The 23,199-nt window shown below is 40.3% G+C and overlaps 1 protein-coding gene across 2 annotated transcripts in view; it reads left to right on the plus strand.

Annotated features, from left to right (window-relative positions):
* STARD13 (StAR related lipid transfer domain containing 13) overlaps positions 1-23,199 on the plus strand; it is a 212,975-nt gene that overhangs the window by 15,023 nt on the left and 174,753 nt on the right. The gene's annotated exons all lie outside the window — the stretch shown is intronic.

The following is a 23,199-nucleotide window of genomic DNA, read 5'->3' on the forward strand; positions in this document are numbered from 1 at the left end:
GCAATTGCGAAGGAAACCGCCATCAGAAAAAGTAAACATAGCATTAGCACTTTTAAAAATTTAATCAATTTAATTTTAAAACTTAACCAGATTTTAATTAAATGCTTATAATGTTTAATGTAATTTTATTCATTTGTATAATTTAACCCTGAACTATGTTGTTAGCCGCCCTGAGCCTGCTCCGGCGGGGAGGGCGGGATATAAATAAAATTTGTTGTTGTTGTTGTTGTTGGCCACAACAACAGTTAGGCAGTAAAGCAAATTAACAAGGGAGTGTGAGAAATCCAGGTCTCAGGATCCATGTGCTCAACTTTACCTATTAAGAAGTGGCAGTTACTACTTTCTATGCTCCAATTTCCCTCTTTACAAGGAACCGACTACCTAGGGATACCAGGCTGCAGATATGACCTGGGGATCCCCTGGAATCACACCTCATCTCCGTACTACAAAGATCAGTTCCCCTGGAGAAAATGGATGCTTCAGAAGGTGGACTCTGTGACATTGTATCCCTGTTCTCTGGCTGCATCCCCAGATCTCCAGGAGTTTCACAACTTGGATTTGGCAGGCTTACCACTCCCATCTCATACTGGTAGCTGATGGGCTTGGCAACCCTACTGGTTAAGGTTGCTAAGTCCCAACTCAAGAAATATCTGGGGACTTTGGAGGTGGAGCCAGGAGCAAGAATGTGACAAGCATGAATGAACTTCAAAGGGAGTTCTGGCAATTACATTTAAAGGGACCACACACCTTTTAAATGTTTTCCATTGGAAGTAATAAAGGATAGGGACACCTTCTTCTGGGGCTCATAGAATTGGACCCCCTGGTCCAATCTTTTTGAAATTTGGGGGGTGTTCTGAGGAGAGGCTCCAGATGCTATGCAGAAAAATTGGTTCTTCTACCTCAGAAAACAGCTTCCCTAGAGTCCCAGATACCCACGGATCAATTCACCATTATACCCTATGGTAATTGGTCTCCATAGGGTATAATGGAGTGCCTAGCAGATCATTTCCCTCCCCCCACACTTTCTGATAACCCTGAAGCAGGAAGATGATCTATAAACCAGGAAATCCCTTGCCTCCACCTGGAGATTGGCAACCCTACTACTGGCATATGTCTTTTAAAATAATTCCATTTTCTCCCTATTTTTGCCTTTCAGGAATGCCTTGTTAACATTTTATTAATATGAGCAGCTACTGTTGTCATTTTTCAGGGTTTGGGTCCTTTCTTGGCATCTCTAGAAGTTTAAATATTTGAGTAGATATCTGAATACATCTTGTCTCTAGAACAGAGTACTGTACAGCACGCAGCTTGCCACTTCATACACTACCACTACCACATACACCACCACCACCACAGCATCTGAGGCATATTTTGAGCAATCCCTAACATTGTATATATGTTACCAACATCTTCCATTTGTTGATTTAATCTTTGTATCCTTTGTGTGAAAGACGGAGAACTTCAAGAGGTATAAAGAAACACTACAGTTCTATGGGGAAGTGGTAAACAATCCATTTCCCAACATCTTCCAAGCCCTGGGGCAAATTGCCTGTGTTTAAGTTTATCTCAGGATAAACCTACATTTTACCTAATAACTTGCCACCAGCCTGATAATCAAAGGCTATCAATACATAAACAGCATGCCTTTAGTTACAGAAGGAACATGTTGCAGTAACACTGGGATAGGAAAGAATATCCCCGTATACTCAGGGCCGGTGCTAGGCTTTCTGGTACCCTAGGCGAATCACTCACTAGCCTCCCCCCCCCCCCCCATTATTAAAAAATACAGGGAAAGTGAAGAGTGCCAAACTTGAATTTTTTCACATTTTTAATTTACTAATTTTTTAATTTTATTTTTAAAAAGTGATATGTTATAAAAAAAATTGTGAGAATAAGTGCTTGCTGGCCACACCAGGAAAGTAGGTGGCGGGATAGGATGAGGTGGGAGACCAAGTCACACATTGGGGAGAGGGGGTGGCTTGACTTTGCTGAGGGCAGCTTGGTGATGGGAGAAGACAAGGTGACGGTGGTCAGGTGCCAGAATAATGCGTCTGGGAGGCCAGGTGGTGCCCTAGGCAACAGCCTACTTTGCCTACTCCCATGCACCGGCCCTGCCTACACTAGCATTTCCCACCAAAAAAGTTTCCTGTCTTGGATACTCTGATTTAGACTATTTGAATTGCCAGCAACACTGGTATTCTGCTTGGATGATGACTGCCACCCAACACATCTGTGCCTTACTGAACCACACATACCTGCTCTTTGTTGAATGAGATTGTGTGCTCGATCACTCACTTTACCCTCTCCTGCACTCCCAAACCTGGAAATAAAAGAGCCCTTGTCTTTGAATGGGGATGCCTGTCCTATAATCCTTTCTCACATCTATGGTTATGGGTGGGGGGTTTTTTTGTTTGTTTGTTTGATGCTTGTTTGTGATTTCATAGTACATGAGTTGTTTGGATACCTGAGCTTCTTGTTAACACATTTCATGTGTCTTTGCTGTGCTTCCCTTTGGATTATTTGTTGCCTAGTTGATTGGATTCCTGCCTGGAGACTTGGATGTACATTTGGACCTGTATGGATGGGAAGTAACAGCCATCTCTGCTTTATCTCTTGATGAACATCTTTGATGTCTTGCCTGTTTCTTAAATAGAGAGACTTGTACAGTGTTTGGATGCCTGACATGACTGTCTCTTTACATTGGCTTCTAGCCTTTAGTGTTGTTATTGAAAGCTTGGTATTATTTTGACTGGTTGTGTTTGCTAATTCCCCAGCCCAGATATTTGTACTATTTCCCTACATACTTTCAATTTTTATTTTCATTCTATTCATGTCTTAATGTTCCTTCTGAACTTGCAAAAGTGCCCTACCACTTTGACACATATCCCTTACTATGTGTATCACTGCCAGATTAGGGTATTCCTTAAACTGGTTATAGAACATAGGTTAGCAGTTTCTAAAAGTGATGTGGTAAAAGGAAAGCATTTCATTTTGCTCAGACTATTTTATTGTGGATTTGGGCTTTTATTAGAAAGGGGGCATGTTCATAAAGTGTGCATGTATTGTATAGTTACAGACAGTAACAGACAACTAGTTTCTTAAACTGAAAGAACAAAACCCTCTTTGTCTTTTAAATCAGTGTGGTAAAGACCATTTCAGAGTAAATGAATACTATGTACAGCTGGTGAAAAGCCTTCAACAATATATAATCATGGAAAGGGTGAGGCTTGTGAAATGATCCTTGGTATGAGAATTGAGAATGTTATTGGCATGTCCTTATTTTCATCCGTGGAATGTTGGCACATATGCAGACCTCTGACATGCAGAGTTTACCAAAGTTTCAGTGAGTTTACAGTTATTTTATTTTGCATGTGTTATCTTTGTTCCCTCTTTGCTCTTAATTTGGGCTACGAGGGTGTGTGTTTTTAAACACATTTTAGAAGTTTAGCAAATTAAGAATAAAGAGGTAGATAAAGAGCATCACTGTGCCATACTAAGCAGAGTTACACTCTTCTAAGGCTATTTCCATCAATAAACTTTTAAGGGTGTAACTCTTCTGTTTGTATATTTTGATTAATGTAAGGGACCTACATTAGTGTAAAGGTACATTTAACGGCATATAGCCAGTGTACCAACACATTCATTGGAAGGAATGTATATATGACAACACAAGAAAAGAACTGAGATTTTTAATATGTGCACTGTATGTATTGCCCAATTTTGCTGAGTCACACACCATTTTGAGGTACTGTAAATTACCCATTATGTTTATATAGTTTGGACATGGATTTTTATGACTGCTGGCAGGAGACTAAACACCAAATTTAGGCAAGAGGTCTGTAAGTCATACAACATGTTCAATGGAAATGGTTTTGAAGTACCTTTCAGGAAGGGGCTAACTGATATGTTCTATGTATTCATTCCTAACTCCATAATCACTTTAAGTGCAATATTGGCATATAAATTATTTGCAGTACTTTAGCACTTTCTGCAGTAGTTAGCAAGATTTCAGAGCCCACCAATTATATTTTTGTTCCTGGACCAAACTGGTGCCAACACTGGGCTGGGAAATTCCTGGAGATTTGGGAGTGCAGCCTGGAGAGGAGGAGGGGAAGGGACTCAGTAGAGTATAGTTTTCCAGGGGAACTGATCTCTGCAGCCTGGAGATCAGTTATAATTCCAGGATATCTCCAGGCCCTGCTTGGACACTGGCAGCACTATTTTCCACCGAATCACCATAATCTTTTCCACTGTCAATACTTCCAGGGCTTTTTTTGTAGCAGGAACTCCTTTGCATATTAGGCCACACCCCCTGATGTAGCCAATCCTCCTTGAGTTTACAGTAGGCCCTATACTAACAGCCCTGTAAGCTCTTGGAGGATTGGCCTAATATGCAAAGGAGTTCCTGCTACAAAAAAAGCCCTGTTCAGGCTGTGTGGCCTATAGTTACCAATAAGAGAACTGAATATCTCCCATAATCCTGTACTCATTAGTGAGTTGCACAGCAAATTAAAATGCAGTTGTTGATTCTAATGAAAATTACTTGGAACTGTTCTTGATATCAGATAATTTTTATGGAGAAAAATAAGAGCACATATAGATATATTGTCTCAGACATGTTAAATATAAGCTGGTGTGAATGCTTAGCTCCTCAAGATTCGTAGTAGTCTGGTGTCTGGTGTTAAACAGTTAAACAGTAGTCTGGTACTAAACAGTTCTTATGATGTTTTTCAGACCAAGATACTTTATTAATATTGAACATGCTACAATACTTTCAAGACATATGTACATTCTGCTGTCTCTGTAAGAGTTCCCTATTATGTTTGCCTTATTCTTTTATTTTTAAACCACAAAACAATTGCCATTTACTGTGTAAATGGGATATGTTGCTTTACACAAAATAGGAAGCTGACACTTTTAGTTCTAATGTGTGCTCAAACCTTCTCCCGCCGCCCCCTCCCCCAACTATAAGGAATGGTTGAAAAGTTCTGTCTGAATAGAATGGAGTTAGGTTTGCAATTATGTGAAAGCTTCTTCTCTACCTTAGTGGTGGAATGTGCCATCCCACCTCTCACTTAAGGCAAACCCGTAGAGTTTTCAAGGTAAGAGATATTACAGGGCTTTTTTTGAGCAGGAACACACAGGAGTTCTGGCTGGCTTGATGTCAGGGTGTGTGGCCTAATATGCAAATGAGTTCCTGCCAGGCCTTTTCCCACAAAAAGCCCTATGCAAAACAATGAGAACATCAGGGGTGTGGCTTAGTATGCAAATGAGTTCCTGCTAGCCATTTTCAACAAAAACCCATCAGAGGTGTGGCTTAGTATGCAAATGAGTTCCTGCTAGCCATTTTCAACAAAAAAAACTCTGCTTACCTCTGTATAGCAATCCTGGGCTTCCTTGGTGGTCTCCCATCCTTGTACAAACTATGCCTGCTGAGCTTCCAAGATCTGATAAAATCTGGCTAACCAGGACTATCCAGATCAGGGCCTTTCTGCCTCTGTTCTAAAAATAGGTAAACCATAGACTCTTGGACAAAGATGGGTCCCTCTCATACTATCAAGACCCATCAGAAACATAATATGAAAACAAATATCATGTCTGGCTGTGCTCCATGGCCCGTATAAGTAACCAGGACTCCCAAGTGTTCCCATCTAAATAACTCTACTAGAACTAAGGCATTCATCATGGTTAGTTGTAATCATAGTTGTTATTAGGCCCTCTCAGAGGTCCACAAAAGCCTGGGCCAATTCCAGATTTTGAGGCACTTAGTATTAGCCACAGTATAAATAAAAAAGGATGGTACATGATGTGAATGAAAACAACTTGTGAAGCATACCAAATGGCAAAAATTAATGTGTCTAAATCTGAGGCCCTAGCCAAATGGCCCTCATAGCCCCCCTCTTTGAGTCTGTTCGATCTTTTTTGCTGTGTCTGCACTCTGCCTTAATATGCAAAGTATTCTGTAAAGCTTACTGTTTATGTACAGCGAGCTTGCTAAAGACTGTATCAGGTATATCAGCAAAATGCACTGGATTTTCCCCCAACCCATGATCTAGTCATTGTTATCCTTTAGTGGGCTTTCCAATTCTATGATTGGCATACTGCAATTTCCCTCAAATAGGGATTACTGTGAAGAACACTTATAAAGTTTGTACTTCATTTCCAATTAATAATTATAAAGCCATTCTGAAACCAATATCTGCCAAGACACATAAACTTGAGTTATAAGGTTTGTAACAAGGCAAAAGCACCCTCTCATTTGGACATGTGCAGGGGACACAGTTGGGTATGTGCCAGTTAAGAGATTCAGACAGATGGAGCCTGACAGGTCTGTGAACTGTTCACAACCTTCTTTAACAAGTGCCTCACAGCTCTTGTTTCCAAACTGAGTCTGCATTCTTTAGATGCACATTTAGAGCTGCCTAAATCAAGGTGCAAGACAAGAGAATAAGGCTTTAGAAGAATGTGTTGTGAATGATGAAGAAGGTGTCTCCTTAGAGTAGAAGGAGTGCCCAAAATATACTGTAATCAGCTCTACTTTATATAATCAAATTTCTGCTATCAGAACAGGCTACAGCAGTGATCAGCTTTTAGAAAGATTGAAATGCACCTTTTCAGCAGCTGGTTTCACTTTTCCCACCCACCCCTCTGCCATCTAAAATAATTTCCATCTGTAGAAATGACTGCTCAAGCCACAGAGAGACAGTATGTCCCTACAATATATTTCTCTATAGATCCAGGCGGGTAGCTGTGTTGGTCTGTCTGAATACTGCACAGGTGCTGAAACAGAAAAGGATAGTACAATAAACAGAAGGTGTTAAGAGATTGTCTGGAAATAGCGCAGACAAGAGAGGCAAGGAAATTGGTTCTTGATAGCAGAATGCATGTCTCAAAACAGCCCTTATCTCCATCTTTCTGTTCATGCAGAAACAATAATCATGTACCAAAAATATCTAATTTCACTCTTTCAGATATGCATACAATACCACAACTAAGTAGCCTCTCTTTTTTGCTGTGAGCTTTAGCCGGTATCATGTTTTGATGTGCACTTTGGGAAGCTCTTTTGTAAAGTTTTTACTTTGAGGTTTTTGTGGTTTTTTTTAAAGGATGAGGTTTATAAGATATGTATGTTGGGTAAAAGGGATACAAAACATGGATCTGTGTACAGCTGATGTGTCATCTGAGTATGAGTCAGAATATACGTTACATTCCTTGGTGGATTAAGCTAAATGTTCATCCTGATCAGCATGCATGTCTCAAATAGTAGCCAGCCACAGATGCCTCTGAAAAGCTTACTAGCAGGGCATTAGAGCCCTGACCTGGGTGGCCCAGGCTAGCCTGATCTTGTCACATCTTGGTTTGCTAAGCAGGGTTGACCGTGGTTTGTACTTGGATGGGGAGACCACCAAGGAATTCTAGGGCTGCTATGCAGAGCCAGGCAGTGGCAAACTACCTCTGAACCTCCCTTGACTTGAAAACCTTAAAGAGTTGCCTTAAATTGGCTGCAACTTGACAGCAATTTGCACACGCACACACAGGGCATTAGAAAGAAAGTTGCTTCCAGTTTCCAGCCTTCATCTTTTCTCATCATCATTCCACAGTACCCTAGAGCTAGACAAGAACTGAAGGTTATCTAAAAGAGCTCCTCCACATATTGACATCTCTCCATTTTATGCACATGTGTAGGATCCCTCGTAATCTAGTTGAGTAGGTGATGAACAGGACCAACCAAAGAATCAGCAGCAAGCAGAAAGTATCAGAATGCAGATATCCAGACTCCTTGGAACACAAATTAACTTTGCTGTTATTTGTGTTGTTTTTTTATAGTTTAAGAGCCCCATGGCGCAGAGTATTAAAGCTGCAGTACTGCAGTCCAAAGCTCTGCTCATGACCTGAGTTTGATCCCCTGTGGTAGCTAGCTCGAGGTTGACTCAGCCTTCCATCCTTCCGAGGTCGGTAAAATGAGTACCCAGCTTGCTGGGGGGAAAGCGTAGATGACTGGGGAAGGCAATGGCACACCACTCTATAAAAAGTCTGCTGTGAAAATGTTGTGAAAGCAACATTACCCCAGAGTCGGAAACGACTGGTTGCTTGCACAGGGGACCTTTTTTTCCCTTTATATAGTTTATTGTATAATATTTTATAGAATTTATTTATATTAATATTAATTTAATTTAATATATAAATAATTTGTTTGTTACTTTTTAAATAATTTGATTTGTTTCTGTTATAATTCCCTAGATCTTTATGTGTGCATATGCATTTTGATTAATGTCTCAGCATGTCCTCCATCAATGACCTGTAGGAAGCATGGAATTGATAAAAAGAGTATTATGGAGTTTTACTATCTTTAGTCAGGTAGTAGTCAAACAAGAGAAATACTGTTCCACTGGTGACTCTTCCCCACCGACTGTTTTTTTTTTAAAGGGATTTTATTATTATTATTATTATTTATTGAAACTTTCATAAGTACAATATAAAATTGAATGATGATAAGTAATGGTAAGCAAAACAGAAACAATGAGAAAATTTCAATCCTGAGATTAGGCTGTCACGTTACAAGGTTGAATATAGACCTAAAAAAGAACATTGCAATAAACACAATACTACCAAAAATATTACTAATAATAATACTGCACTCTACTACCTAAGGTACTTTGCAAATTTAAACTAAATAGATAAATTAATGAGGACGTTACATAAACTCAGATACACACACACATTTAGAAACACACACATATAGATACATACATAAGATTCAAGACTTCATTTATGAAAACAATCAATGCGAGGTTATTAATGAAAGATATTCATCTTGTGGTAACGTTGAAGTGTGAAGGCAGGAACCAAAATTCCTTTTCAAAAAAGGTCTCCATTTAAGCAACATAGAAGGAGAAGACTTAGACCCATAATGAGATTGAAAACTAATTTATCTAAAATAAAATATTCCCAAAGTTTAGAAGCCCAAGTTTGGATAGAGGGAGACTGAGGTTTTTCCCAAGTTCAATCTATAGCATATTTGGCGGCAGTGAATAATAGGGAAATAAATTCTCTTTGTGACTTAGAAATTAGGAAATCCCCCCAAATATTTAAAAGGATAACCTTAGGGTCAGACGGTATTACAATGCCTGTTAACAATACAACTTTTGACTGAATTAAAGACCAAAAAGGCCTAATCAATGGACACAGCCATCAGCAGTGAAGGTACGTGCCACAGTTGCCACACCCCTTCCAACAGAGGGGGGAACTAGATGGGAAAAGATGAAACATACCGGTGTTAGGTACCACCTAGCTAACATTTTATATTCCTGTAACTTAATATTCATTGATCTTGATTTAAGAGAAGGGGATTGCCAAATGCTGAGCCAACCTGTGTCATCAAAACTACAAGATAATTCTGATTGCCATGCATTCCTACAAGATGAATTAGTATAATAGTCCCTATTAAGAAGCAAATTATAAACTTTTGAGATCAGACCTTTGATCTGGTTGTCCTTGGTACACAAAAGATGTTCAAAGTCCGAAAACTTTGCTCTCAATGCTGGCTTAAAGGAATAACAAGCTAAGAAGCTCTGCACTTGTAATTATTCCATCCATGACAAAGTGGCAGTGGAAATACGATCAAGTGAGATCTTAGGCTTTAGACGTCCATGTGACAAAATGTCAAAAAATCTGGTGAGATTAGATTTACGCCAGATACTAAAAGAACTGACGATAGTACCTGGTATAAAAGGCGAGTAATTTGTAAACTCCACTAGTAATGAAGTAGGAGAGGCAATCCTAGCTGAGCATCTATTCCATACCCTAGGCAAAGCTTTTAAAAAAGGGTTACAGGAAGAGGTAAAACATCTATGATGACTGTTAAAAAGAGCTTTCCTAAAACTATAATGCAACAGACGTAAGTTTTCTGTTGTCTTCCATTCAGCAACATAGGAGGACCGGTAGAACTTAATTACATTGGTTAACACAATGGCTTCATAATACCTCAGAACTGCCAGACCACCTGCCTGACTGGATAAATGTAAAGTAGAAAAACATATACGGGGGGTTTTATTTTGCCAAATAAAATTGTTAATATCTTTCTACCATTTTCTCAAAACAGAAAGGGGGAGATCAATAGGAAGAGCACGAAAATAAAACATCATTTTGGGCAAGAGAATCATTTTAACCATTAAAACTCTTTCCAGAAGTGACAAGTGTTTAGTCAACCAGTGCACAACAGGGTCAGAAATAGTTTTTGAAAGCTCCTTATGATTGAATTTTAATGTCAGACATTGAAAGTGGAATAAAAACACCTAAATACTTCCATTTAGTATTCACCCAACAATAATGATATTTCCTTTTAATGAATGAAGAAACATCAGGATCCAGATTTATAGGATAAAGAGTAGATTTATTTTGATTGATTCAAAGGCCTGTTACACTACCAAAGAACTCAAGGTGCGAATGAATTTTGGGGAGAGAAGCTTTTGGATCTGAAATAAAAAGAACCATGTCATTAGCAATTAAACTAATTTTTATACTAGTACGCCCTACGGGAATACCCTTAATAAGATTATCATTTCTAATTAGAACTGATAGCAGCTCTATTGCAAGTGCGAAGATCAGAGGTGACAAGGGGCAACCTTGGCGTGAAAAGGGATATAATAGGTGAATTGAGGGCATTAATACAGAGAAAAGCACAGGGAGATAAATATAACGCTTGTAGGACAGAGCAAAATTTAGGACCAAATCTCATTGCTCGTAATAAAGCTTGCAGATAAGAAGGCTCTACAGTATCAAATGCTTTCTCTATATCTAAAACCAATGCACACACATTAGGTAACTTATGCTCATGACTGTACAAAATAGTGCTGACAAGTTTTGGATATTGTCAGTCATGTCATGAGACGGTATGAAACCTGTCTGCTCAATAGAAGTATACTCTCCTATAATCCTGTTAAGCCTCTGGGTTGAAAATATTAGTAAATACCTTGTAATCATGATTCATTAATGAAATTGGACGATATGCTTTCAGGTCGGTCGGATCCCTATCTGGCTTGGGTATAACGATGACTTTAGCCAAGGACCACGATTTTGGAAGATGACCTGTCTCCAAAGCATGATTAAAAGTTTCAAGCAAATAAGGGGATAGAGAAGATTGGAAACATTTGTAAAAATCAGAGGAAAAACCATCCACCCCAGGGGGTTTATTTGATTTCATTTTTTTTAATTGCTGATAAAAGTTCTTGCTCCTCAATAGGTTGTTCTAAAAGAGAACGATGAGAATCAGAAATACATTTAAGAGATTGAAGAAAACCATCAATAGAATCAATGGGAGAAAAAGCTGATTTATAAAGATTAGAATAAAATTTTAAAATATATTTACAATTTGCTTAGAGGACGTGCATAAAATTCCAGAAGGGTCCTTAAGCCCTTTTACCCCAAAATTCATTTCATGCTTTTTGACTTTCCAAGCCAGAAGATGGAAAGATTTTGGACCAGCATACCACCATGCTTGATTTAGGTAAAGAAGATTTCTTTTTATTTTGTTAACTTCAAGAGCCTCCAATTTCCTTCTTTCAATTAAAAGTAATTTATATACCTTGTTTGAACACGTTGCTTTATGCTGTGCTTCTGACTTTCTTATATTACCAATCAGTTTAGAACACACTTTGTCCCGCTTCTTGCAATAAGCAGAAGCAATTGATATACAATGCCCCCAGATGTACATATCCCAAATGACTGGGATGCTGACCTCACTGAAGATATTATTTATAAAAAGATTCATGAGTAAGATTTTCTAGCTGCTTAACAATGTTTTCATCTTGCAACAACAAGTTATCAAAGCTCCAGGTGAAACTTTGATCCTTGGGAACATTCTCTTTAAGAGTACAGAGAACAGCAGCATGGTCCGACCTACATCTCGGATCAATATTAGCATCTAGTGAATTGTTACAAAGGGACTGTGAAATAAAAAGATAATAAATTCTTGTATGTGTTTGAAATTGATTTGAAAAATAAGTAAAATTCCACCCCTCAGGATGAAGATAACGTCACACATCAATTAGGTCAAATTTTTGCACTAAATTTTTAAGGCTAGTATAATTAGGGCAAGATAGATTGGATTTATGCCGCTTAGGCCAGGCAGTTTTCCTATCAGCATTTAGATCCATTAAATAATTCAGGTCTGCACCCAAGATAATGAATCCAATATGAAAATCCTGTAATTTAATAAACAAATCATTGAAAAAACTAATTTGACCCACATTAGGCGCATATGCTGAATCTAAAGTGACTGCAGTGCCATTGATGAAAATATAGTGACCCTGAGAATCTTGCTCTACATTTGTGCATGAAAACTGGACCGAGGCAGACAGAAGGATTGCCATTCCCCTAGCCTTGGAAGAGCCCGTGGCAGTAAAACAGTGAGGAAAGAATTTAGATTTAAAGAGAAAATTGACGTTATTCTTTAAGTGTGTCTCCTGGAGGAATATAATATCAGCTTTAAAATGCTTCAGATAATTATGAATATGTTTGGATTTAATTATGTTTTGTAAGCCCCTACAATTTAAAGTAATCACCTTTAGATTAGCCATTGTAAGACAGAAGCCATGAGGTAAGCTAAGAGGATAAACAAAAAGTAAACAAACAGAAAGGTTCATATACTAACAAAGAGAAACATCTCCAACCAAAGTAAAAATCAACACCACAAGTAATATATTTCAAAGACACCGTAGGAAAGGTAAAGTGCAGCATCAAAAGTGAATACAATTCATTATACAGACAGCAAAAACAGTAGCACCAGAAAAAATTCATAAAACCATTAGCATTTAAAAATACCACTAGTAAACTGTAAAAGCTATGCAAACTCACAATTAAAAACAGCGCAAATATCTTAACAATTGATGTCAAAACAATAATACTTAATTGCAAACTGCAGCAAGATAAATAAATAACACCCATTAGTAACCCTGAAATGTAACCTTCATTATTTACCTGTGCACCAAAAGGCAGTGAGCTACAAGAACACGCAAGATCCAAAAGGATCACCTTCATGAATTTAAATATTAAAACTATCAAATATAACTTAACGACATCCATGAAATAAAAAACAATATATAATGTAAAACACTGAAACCCCCTACCACCCCCCTTCCCCCTACACCTTAAAAATGACCAAAACGCAGGAATACAACCATAAATATAACACACACGAAACAGTTGCTTAATGATTAAAAACCCATAAAAACCTTTAACCGTTCCAGTTTTCCCACCCCCCTCCTTGTATCCCCCCAAAAAATAAAAAACTCAAACACCACCCCCCAAATGGAAAAGCTGTGAAAACCTTTTAGCCGCGGCCCCCACCCCATCAGGAGACAAGAAAACCAAGGGTCCCACAAACCCCTATACCCTTACCTCCCCCCTAAAAACCATAGGGAGTGAAGGCATAGCATAAACAAAAAATATAACTGAACACAGGCACTAACATATAAATTGCACCAAACAATAGAACAGGTTACATTGTACACTAACATGTACAATATGAGTTACAATGTAGCTTTTCAAAATCTCTCTCCTCTAACATCCGGAACTGTTTGCTTGCTGGATTTAAAAGGAGAAGAAAAATCACATTTCCGCTTCTTAGACTGTTTCCCAAGCTCCATTGGAACTTTCAGTTCCACCGAATGCAGCAACTGTCCTCCACAGAGTTCCCTTTATGCTGAACTTGTAATTTTCCAGATGGGGACCATCTATAACGATTATCTACCTCTGCCAGTTGACGAGCAATGGGTTTCAAAAGATGATGGTTATTCAAAGCCTCTGCTGCTAGATCTGGAAAAATCTGAATCACCTTTGTATTATATAATAAACCTCCTTTTTCCCGAGACAAAGCTAAAATCTTGTTTCTCAGTTTCACATTAGAAAGCTCCAAAATCACATCTGTAGGGCCATTAGGGTGTGCTTTTGAATAAATTCCCACACGATAGGCACAAATAATTATGAGAGGAGCCATATCTTCAGAGGGAATCACCTTTAAGAGCCAATTTTCTAAAAACATAGCAAGTGGAGTATCTCCTTCCTCCTTCAGATCAAACTTGTGACATTTTATATTTCTTTCTCTGACCTTATTTTCTAACTGAAGACTCTGTTCGGTAGCCCATTTCTCATGAGATTTCAAACTACGAACACTCTCTTTATTCACCATACTTGTTTTATACGCTGCTTCGGCAGTTTTAGAAACATCTTGCATGGAGATTTGAAAAGCTTCCATCTGATCCGTTACTGAGCTCAAGGAAACACGAATATGTTCGAAAATCTCCTCTTTAAAAGCAGCAATAACTGAATGAAAATCCTGTGCAGTAACCAAATCACACGGCGGTGGCAGCAGATTAGCCGTAGCCATCATGGGACCTGAGGTAGACGTGGAAACATTCAGGGCCACCAGAGCTGAGGGCTGAAGAAATTTCTTCATAGAAAACGCACCTACATTTGAAAGTTTAGCTTTCTGCTCATTTAATTTACCCATAGTCTAAAATGCTAAGAATATGCCAAAAATACTTTTAAAAACCTGTGTTCAATGATATGAAAAGGGTAATCAGCTCTCACACATCCAACTCCATTGGAGTCTACGCCCCAGCCCCCCACCGACTGTGCTTGTTATGTGTTTATTGATTTATTGTTATGTGTTTATTGATTAAACTAGAAAACAGAGTCCCTCTTTCCCATTCCATACTGTTTGACAAGGTTGACTGTCAAGTAGATAATCCCATATTTATTTTCACCAGTCTCATAGTTTGGGTATCTCTTCATGAAAAATTAAAAGATATTTTGGCCATTACAAAACTTGAGATTCCCTTTGTTTTACCTAGTCTGGGATACAGATTCCTGCTGTGTGCAGGGTTGGGAATTTCCTGAATGGTTGGCAGTGGAGACTGGGAAGTGTGCAGGCTGATGAGAGGATAGTTCTCAATAAGTATAATATCATAGAGTGCACCCTCCAAAGCATTTTCTCCAGGGAAACTGATCTTTATCATCAGGATATGAGTTGCAATTCTAGGGGTGGTCCCCAGCCTTTTTTAGGGACCAATATAGTGGAAGATAATTTTTCCACGGGCCGAGTTGGGGGGTGCGGATGGTTTCAGGATGATACAATTGTGCACTTTATTTCTATTACATTGTAATATATAATGAAATAATTATACAACTCATGGCCTAGTTGCTAACAGGCCGTGGTCCATGGCCCAGGAGTTGGGGACCCCTGCCCTAGCCCCACCTTGAGATTTACAACCCTCTGTGTATGCTGTCAAATGAGCTATCTGAATTGATTTACTTTGTTTTTTCATTTGTGTGTGTGTGTGTGTGTGTAAATTCCATTTGAACTGAGACTCAGTTGTGTTAGGCCAAATGCCCTCAAAACGAGGTTGGGGAATTAGTTAGGTGGGCACCTGGCTCAATAGGAATCTTTTTACCAATATATACCAGGCTCAACCATCCAGAAGGTAAATGCTCAATAAAAAGGACTCTAATTTAATAAAAACCAATTGTAATTTATTTAGAATAATAGTTCTTTCATACAAGATAAAAATACAAAACAATCACACATTCACACAGGTCTAAGAAATACAGATAGATTGATAGGGGAACATATAAGGGTAAACAGACAGGGTAATATTTACCATCGTAGTCTTCGAGGAAGGTTCCAATGGCGACATAAGAGGACAGGGGAAATGGACCCAAAACTGTGACCAGAATTGGGGATGGATCTAGACAGCGGAACTGGGATACTGTTAGATGCACACATGAGTGGAGTTGGGTCAGAGGTTAAATAGGCTCCCTTAGCCCCCTTAGGGGATGGGAGGTGACGGGGAGGAGAGATGGGAGGCTCTGTGATGACCATGAAGGCTGGACATTAGCAGAGCCAATGGTGAGTTCCTTGGTGACATCCAATTGGGTGTCAGCTTTAACCAATGAACTTCACCTTAGTCCTGTGAACCTGGAAATTTCCAAGTTGCAATAAGGCCTGGGGCGGCTCCAAGGGTGTCAGTATGGAAATGGCTAGGTACTTGGGATTAAGTGGGCTTATCTGGGAAGGTGACAATAGGGAATCAAATACTGGCCTAGGTATCACCCGGGTAAGACAAAGACTTGGTTGAGACAGGAGGTGTTCTTCCTCTTTTCTCATCATCTTCTGGGCAAGAGTTATTGTTTAGGGTATTGCTAGGCAATCAGGACTAACAGTTGAGCTATTAATCCATTCATGGGGCAAATGGGTTGCTTGCGGGCTGAGGGTGACTCAGGGTGTGTATGTGAGCTTCTCACTATGAAGGAATGAAGTCCAGCCTGGCAGGAAGATGGCTACAAGTGGTGTTAGCAAGACACAGTGGATTCCAAGCTCAACGCCTCAAGAACAGTCGCCTGGATAGCTCCGTGGCGGCGCAGCTTCTTCCCCGCCATGGCGGACCCACGCAGTGACGGGGAAACGTCCGTGCACGTTGGCAAGCACTCTATACCGGTTTAGAATGCCCACACACTTAGGCTGTTTACACACATGAGTCCCTTTTAGTCCCTGGATGGTATTGCTCACACCCTCTGGCCAAAGGTGTGTGGGCTCACTTCTCCAGGCGCCCTGGCAACCATGCTGGTGACTATGATATTGGGGAGAGAGGGGTCTTTTCCTCACAGTTGGGGGGAGAGTTGATTTGAACAGAAAGCAAATGAAATGTTGGATCTCTGGTTGGTGAAAGGCTTAAGCAGAGCTCAGTCTGAAACAATAATTTTGCTTTGTACATGAAGTAAATAACTTCAGAATGCTGCCATGACAGCAAAACAAGTGTTATCAGGCTAAAAAGTATGCACTAATCCTCATGTTGTAGCATTTTGTGTAAGCTAACAAATTCAGAAGGATTATTAAACAACTGGATCAGATTCCTGGTAAGGATAGATTAGGACATCAACATATGAATGCTAGGTCACTACACTGACTATTGTGAAGAGGTCCCAACCAAATATAGTTCATGTGATTTTGACTGAACAGCCAGTTGAAAGGATTAGAGCAATGATTTCTTCTGGCAGAAAGAACAGAATAGTTAAAGGTCTTACTATTATTGTGTTGTGATACAGTCAAAATCTGTACATGACAAAATATTCTCCTGACACCAAATAAACTTTTCCCAAAGTATTTTAACAAAATTTTAGGAAATAAATTGAGCTCCTGAAAATAAAACAATGATATAGCCTGCCATTTTTATTTTTTGTTGTCAAGTCACTGTTGAGTTATGGCAGCCCCATGGGGTTTTCAAGGCAAGAGCTGTTCAGATGTAGTTTGCCATTTCCTGTCTTCACATCACTCCTCTGGTATTCCCTGGTGGTCTCCCTTCCAAATACTGACCAGAGCCAACCCTGCTTAGCTTTGGATCTGATGAGATCAGGCTAGCCTGGGTTATCCAGGCTTGGGCTTATGTTTCTATATATTTTTATACAAGTTTCAAGACCAATTCACTTTATCATATATTTCATCATATTGTGGTGGAAAGTGCTGTCAAGCTGCAAACTTGTGGCAACCCTGAAGGGTTTTCAAGGCAAGAGATGTTCAGAGATGGTTTGCCATTGCCTGCCTCACCATAGCAACCATGAACTTCCTTGGTGGTTTCCCATCCAAGTACTGACCAAAGCCAACCCCGCTTAGCTTCTGATGAGACTAGCCAGGGGCAACCTGGTCAGATCTTATCCAGATACATCCAGATCTATTTTTGCTACTAGCTATATATCTACAACATATACAAAAATTGTTTAAAAAACACACTTGATGTTAGAACAACTTTTAGTTTATATATTTACCAAAGATCATGCAGTTTCTATGTAGTGTGTAGCAGTAGTTTACTAGTGAGGAAACAAGTAACAAACAACTGCTGTGCCAGTCCTAGTCTGCCTTTCACCTGCCTCTCACCCCTTACTTGCTTGGCATCTCAATTCATGCCCAGGCCATTTGGAACTATCTCTGGCAGTGTATATTGCCTTTGTTTTCACTAAAGATATCCAGCCCTAGACAGGAACTTGTGCAAACAATAAATTGGATCTTACCAACTACATGCTGCCACAAGAGAGAAGAGAAGCCTCCTTTGACTCCTGAAACAACTGTGTGGATAAGAGACCTTATATGATGTAGTGGCTTGAGTGCCAAAGTAGGATCTGGGAGACCCTTGTCTGAATCCCCAGTGAGATATGGCAGCTGGGTGGGTTACCTTTGGCTATTCATACACTCTCAGCCTAAACTATCTCACTGGGTTGATGGTTGTAAAGGTAATGTAGAAGAGGGGGAAACAATGTTTCCAGATACTTCGAGTCTTCATATAAAAGAAAAATAGGATATAAATATTTAAATAAATATTCAGACCCATGCTGCATGGAAGCTGCAGTGATGAGGGAAACTGAGAATCCTGCTTCCCTTTTGTGTTAGTAGAAAAGCTGATAGGATCAAACCTATAATGTCATTTCCAAGTTTGGGCTACAGAAAAGCTGATTCATCACCTGACTTTGAAATGGTAATTTGATTATCTAGTTGTTCTCTAATCCTTTGTCCTTAATAGTCATAAGGGAAACATCTGTTCAGTGAGAAATTCTGGGCACAAGTCTATCCACAGAATTTCCAAGAATATTTCCACAGTTTCTGTACAAAATCCTAACAAATGGCAATATTGGAGATATAGGGTTAGATTGAAGCCTGTCAAAAATAGGGTGATGAAAGAAGAAATCCTTCTTTCCTAGTACCCAAAGGACCTAGTAGTCACCTAGCATCTATATTCTTGTATGAAAAAGCTTCATGCAAAGATGCTACAGCTCTTAGGAATGCTCTGCAGGGGTGCTGAACTCATTTGTTATGATGGCTGGATCTGACGTGAATGAGATCTTGTCAGGCTGGAACATGCATCATAAAATGTAATGCCGGGCAGTGGAGATATAAACTTTATAAAGGACACAGTGTGAGGAAAAGCCCCCTTTCCGAGCATCGTAGTTACCAGCATGGTTGCCAGGGCACCTGGAGAAGTGAACTCACACATGTCTGGCCAGAGAGTGTGGGCAAACCTATCCAGGGAAATAAAGGACTTATGTGTACAAGCAGCCACAAGTTATATAGGCACTCTAAACCGGTACAGAGTGCCTACTAGCACAACGGATGTCTTCCCGTTGTCCCGTATGCCAGTCATGGAGCGGAAGAGACTGCGCCGCCAAGGAGCTATCCAGGCAAACGGTTATGAAGCGCTGACCATGGAAACCACCGTGGAGGGCTAACACCACACGCAGCCATCTTCCCGCCAGACTTGACTCCATTTCATTGTAACAGAAGGCTCATGTACACACCAGATGTCACCTTTGGCCTGCAAGCAACCCATCTATCCAAAGAATGGTTAATTATCCAACAGTCACTCTCTTTGTTCAACGGAACCCTGGACAAAGACCAGTGCCCAGTAGAAGACAGAAGAAGAAGGAAGACCATCTCCAGTCAAGAGCCAAGTCCTTTGTCTAAGTCGGGTGTTACCTAGGCCAACATTTGACTCTCTATTGTCACCCTTTTAGATAAGTCCATCTAATCTTAAGTGTCCCCCACCCAGTAGTCACCTCTATTCCTCTTCCCAACTGTCACTTTGGATCTGCCCCAGGGTCCGTTTCAATCCGAAAGTTCTTTCAGGCACACAGGATCCAGGCAAGTCCATTGGTCAAGAGCAAGCACCCAATTAGGTGCCACCAATGAACTTTCTATTGGCTACTGCAGTAGTCCAGCCCTTATGGTCACTGCAGAGCCTCCCCCTTTCTCCTCCCTCGTACCTCCCATCCCCTGAGGGCTCAAGAGAGTCCTTATAACCTGTGGACTAGCTACCCACAGGTGTGCTTCTATCAGTATCCCACCTTCCGCTGCATAGATCCATCTCCGATTCTAAGGCCAAGTTTCGGGTCCCTTACCCGCGCCCTCATTCGTCGCCAATTGGAGCCTTCCTTGAAGACTACAATAGGTAAATATTACCCTGTGTGTCTACCCTTTTTGTTCCCCTATCCATCTATACTATTTAGAATTACTGTTCTCTTTGCTTGGCTTGAGTGCTTAATCATTGTCATCCCTCTGGTTATAAGCTGATTGGCCCATTGGTATGCTGACAGTCTTTGGCAATCTAATAGAACTGACAGTGCTAGCAAACTCGGATGGAATCCAACAGAAGACAGATTTGAGCTCACATTAGAGTCTATCCTATAGCACTCATGGCAGCTAATCTTTATTTCTCTGCCATTGTCATATCAGCACAGAGTCATTCAAGAAAGCTACCATAGTGCCTAATTGTTTGGAAGTTTATTAAATCTGATCCTGCTTGATGTGAATAGATATACATACCTGGGTGAAATGTAAATTATTTGCATGAGTTATTGCAGCCTGAGGATGTGGACTAAGACTCAAATGTGCCCTATGGTTTGGATGTCCTCTTCTACTAGTGGACTATAAAACCATGGAACAGTGGACTATAAAACCATGGAATACGGTATATTACAATCCATAATAAGTAATAAATGCTCTGAATAATAAATTTCTGGAGTCTTCATCTGAACACTGTGTACATTTTAGACTTTTGGACAATTGATATGAACATATGGACTTTCTTGAATATTGACTCACTTAATTGTGATGGTGTTGTATGATTAACCCTTCTATTCTATTTATGTATTGATTTAGATGAGGACTGATTTTGTATACTGAAGTTTACTGTGGTATGAAAAGTAACTGTGCAATCATATTTGATGCCAATGAATTAATATAGTCATTTTATAAAAGTAGTAGTAGCTTTTTATTGGAGAATAACCCATTAGAATGGTTCTTTTTATTGTATTATATTACTGTTTCCTTACCGAGCATATTTTGTTTCCGTATTTCAGCAGACACCATTCCTAGCTGGGGCAGATTAGCCATTAAGGCAACAGGGCTCCTACTGGGCTGATGGCCTAGGGAGGGGCCCCTACTGGGGCAACCTGAACCCTAAGATCACCCCCATCCCACCCTAGCCCAAAGAGAGAGGTGGGCACAAGCTGGAGGTATGGAGAAGGAGGGCTTGCTGTAGCAAAGGATGCACTGTCCTGGCCCACCTTTGCTAGACCTCACAATGGTGAACCTGCCCTCCCAACCTTGCCAAGGTGAGTGAGGGCACATGTCCACCCAGTCTAGCCTAGCCCAGCTGCCCAGCTTGCCAGGCAGGTGCTTCCTTCCACCTGGAGGAGGCAGTACAGGGGCAGGTTCTTTTCCCAGGGTTGTTTCTCCCTGTTTCTAGCCCTGCTTCAAGAGAGCCTTTTAACTGGAGATTGAAGCTGTGACCAAGTGCTTGCAAAGTGTGCACTCTGCTGCTGAACTGTGGGCCTTTATCACTGCTTCTGCAGAGTTACAAAGCTCATCTGTCCAAGGCCAAACATGCCAGTCCATAGACCTAAAGAACTTCACCACCTGATATTCCTTGTTATGTCATCATTGTGTTTCCGACAGGATCACCAGTCTGGAAAATACCCAGAATCTTTCCAGATAACAGAAATAACTACCAAGCCAACTTTAGGATTTATGATGGTTTAATAGAGAGGATAGTGTTTGGGAATTTCATACCGTTTCTGTTTAATTCCTACAAAACAGAACTTGCAGTGATTACATCTGTTGTTTTATGTATGACCTAATTATAAGGTCAATTATTCCAGTCTCAGACTTATATTCCATATGTACCAGTTCACTACATTTGTGCATTGTTGAGTGATACTGGGTTGCTTGTTCTTCGTTGTTGACCTTTGGACTATGTTATAGGGAACCAATGTCACTGCTTCAATCCCTTCCTCCTGTGAAAAACATTCCTGTCTGCCAAGTAATCATGTCAATACAAATCCCCCTTTTTAAAAAAGCCCCTGTTCCACATGGTTGGGTTAGGTCATTAATGCTTTGAATATTGAGGGGTGGGGAGGGGAATTATAGCATTGTTATCCTTTAAACTGACAGTTCTTAAAATATATGCAGATAATCTCCTGACATAGCAAATGGAGGGGGAAGTGGACGCATCATTTTGAAGCTGATCTGAGAATTGTGCATGGGAGTCTTTGAACTTTATAATCATGTGTACAAATCCCCTTGCCTTGCAGTATATTTTTTATAAGGTCCTTGCCAAACAGTTTATATAGCAGCTGTCTTGCCTCAAAAACACATCACTATCTCTTTGGCTTTCGAAGAACTGCTGTAAGAGCTTTATTATGCAACTTTGCTGCTATTCTGTGGGACTGAAATCCTTGATAAAGCCTTTGTCCTCAGAGTATGGAAGAACCCAAAAGAAAAACAGTCATCTAAGACCATCTTTGTGGGGGACAGGGAGCTAGAAAGCTGCAATCAGAATTAGATTTCTTTCGTAACTTTTCTCTGTACATGTCCATGTTGCAGTTTTCCACAACAGATTTCAGCATGATAACATCAGTCTTTCATGCAAAGGATTTGTTCTCAGATGTGAATGGAAGGGGGTGATTTTCTTCTCTTCCTTCTCCTCTATCAAACCCACTCATCTTGAGTCCTGGGAGCATCTGAGAAAATCCTCCTCATCCTGCCATCTTTACCTTAGTTTTATGCCAGACTTGCACCACATTGTTCTAGTATGACATCTTATGCAGGTAGGGACGCCAGCCTCCAGGTGGGACCTGGGGACTCCCCGGAGTTACAGTTCATCTCCAGACTACAGAGAGCCAGTTTGGTGTAGTGGTTAAGTATGCAGACTCTTATCTGGGAGAACCGGGTTTGATTTGCTCCACATGCAGCCGCTGATGTGATCTTGAGTAAGTCACAAGTTCTCACAGAGCTGTTCATCTCAAGAGCAGTTTCTGTTAGAGCTCTCTCAGCTGCACCTACCTCCCAGGGTGTCTGTTGTGGATACAGGAAGGGAAAGGGGGCTGTAAGCCACTCCGAGACTCCTTCAGGTAGTAAGGGCGAGGTATAAATCCGATCTCTTCTCTTCTCTCTAGAGAAAACAGATGCTTTGGAGGGGGAAATCTGTGGCAGTTTACCCCACTGGGGACCCTGTCCTCCCCAGGTTCCATTCCCAAATCTAAAGGGGTTTTCCAACTGAATGTGGCCACTCTACCCCCTCATTCCTCACCAGTGACCAGAGGGGACCTGGCAACCATGTAGGTGCTTTCTCCTTTCCACTTTTCCTTCACAAGTTT

The sequence above is a fragment of the Heteronotia binoei genome, chromosome 3 (assembly GCF_032191835.1).
Source record: "Heteronotia binoei isolate CCM8104 ecotype False Entrance Well chromosome 3, APGP_CSIRO_Hbin_v1, whole genome shotgun sequence".
NCBI lineage: Eukaryota > Metazoa > Chordata > Lepidosauria > Squamata > Gekkonidae > Heteronotia > Heteronotia binoei.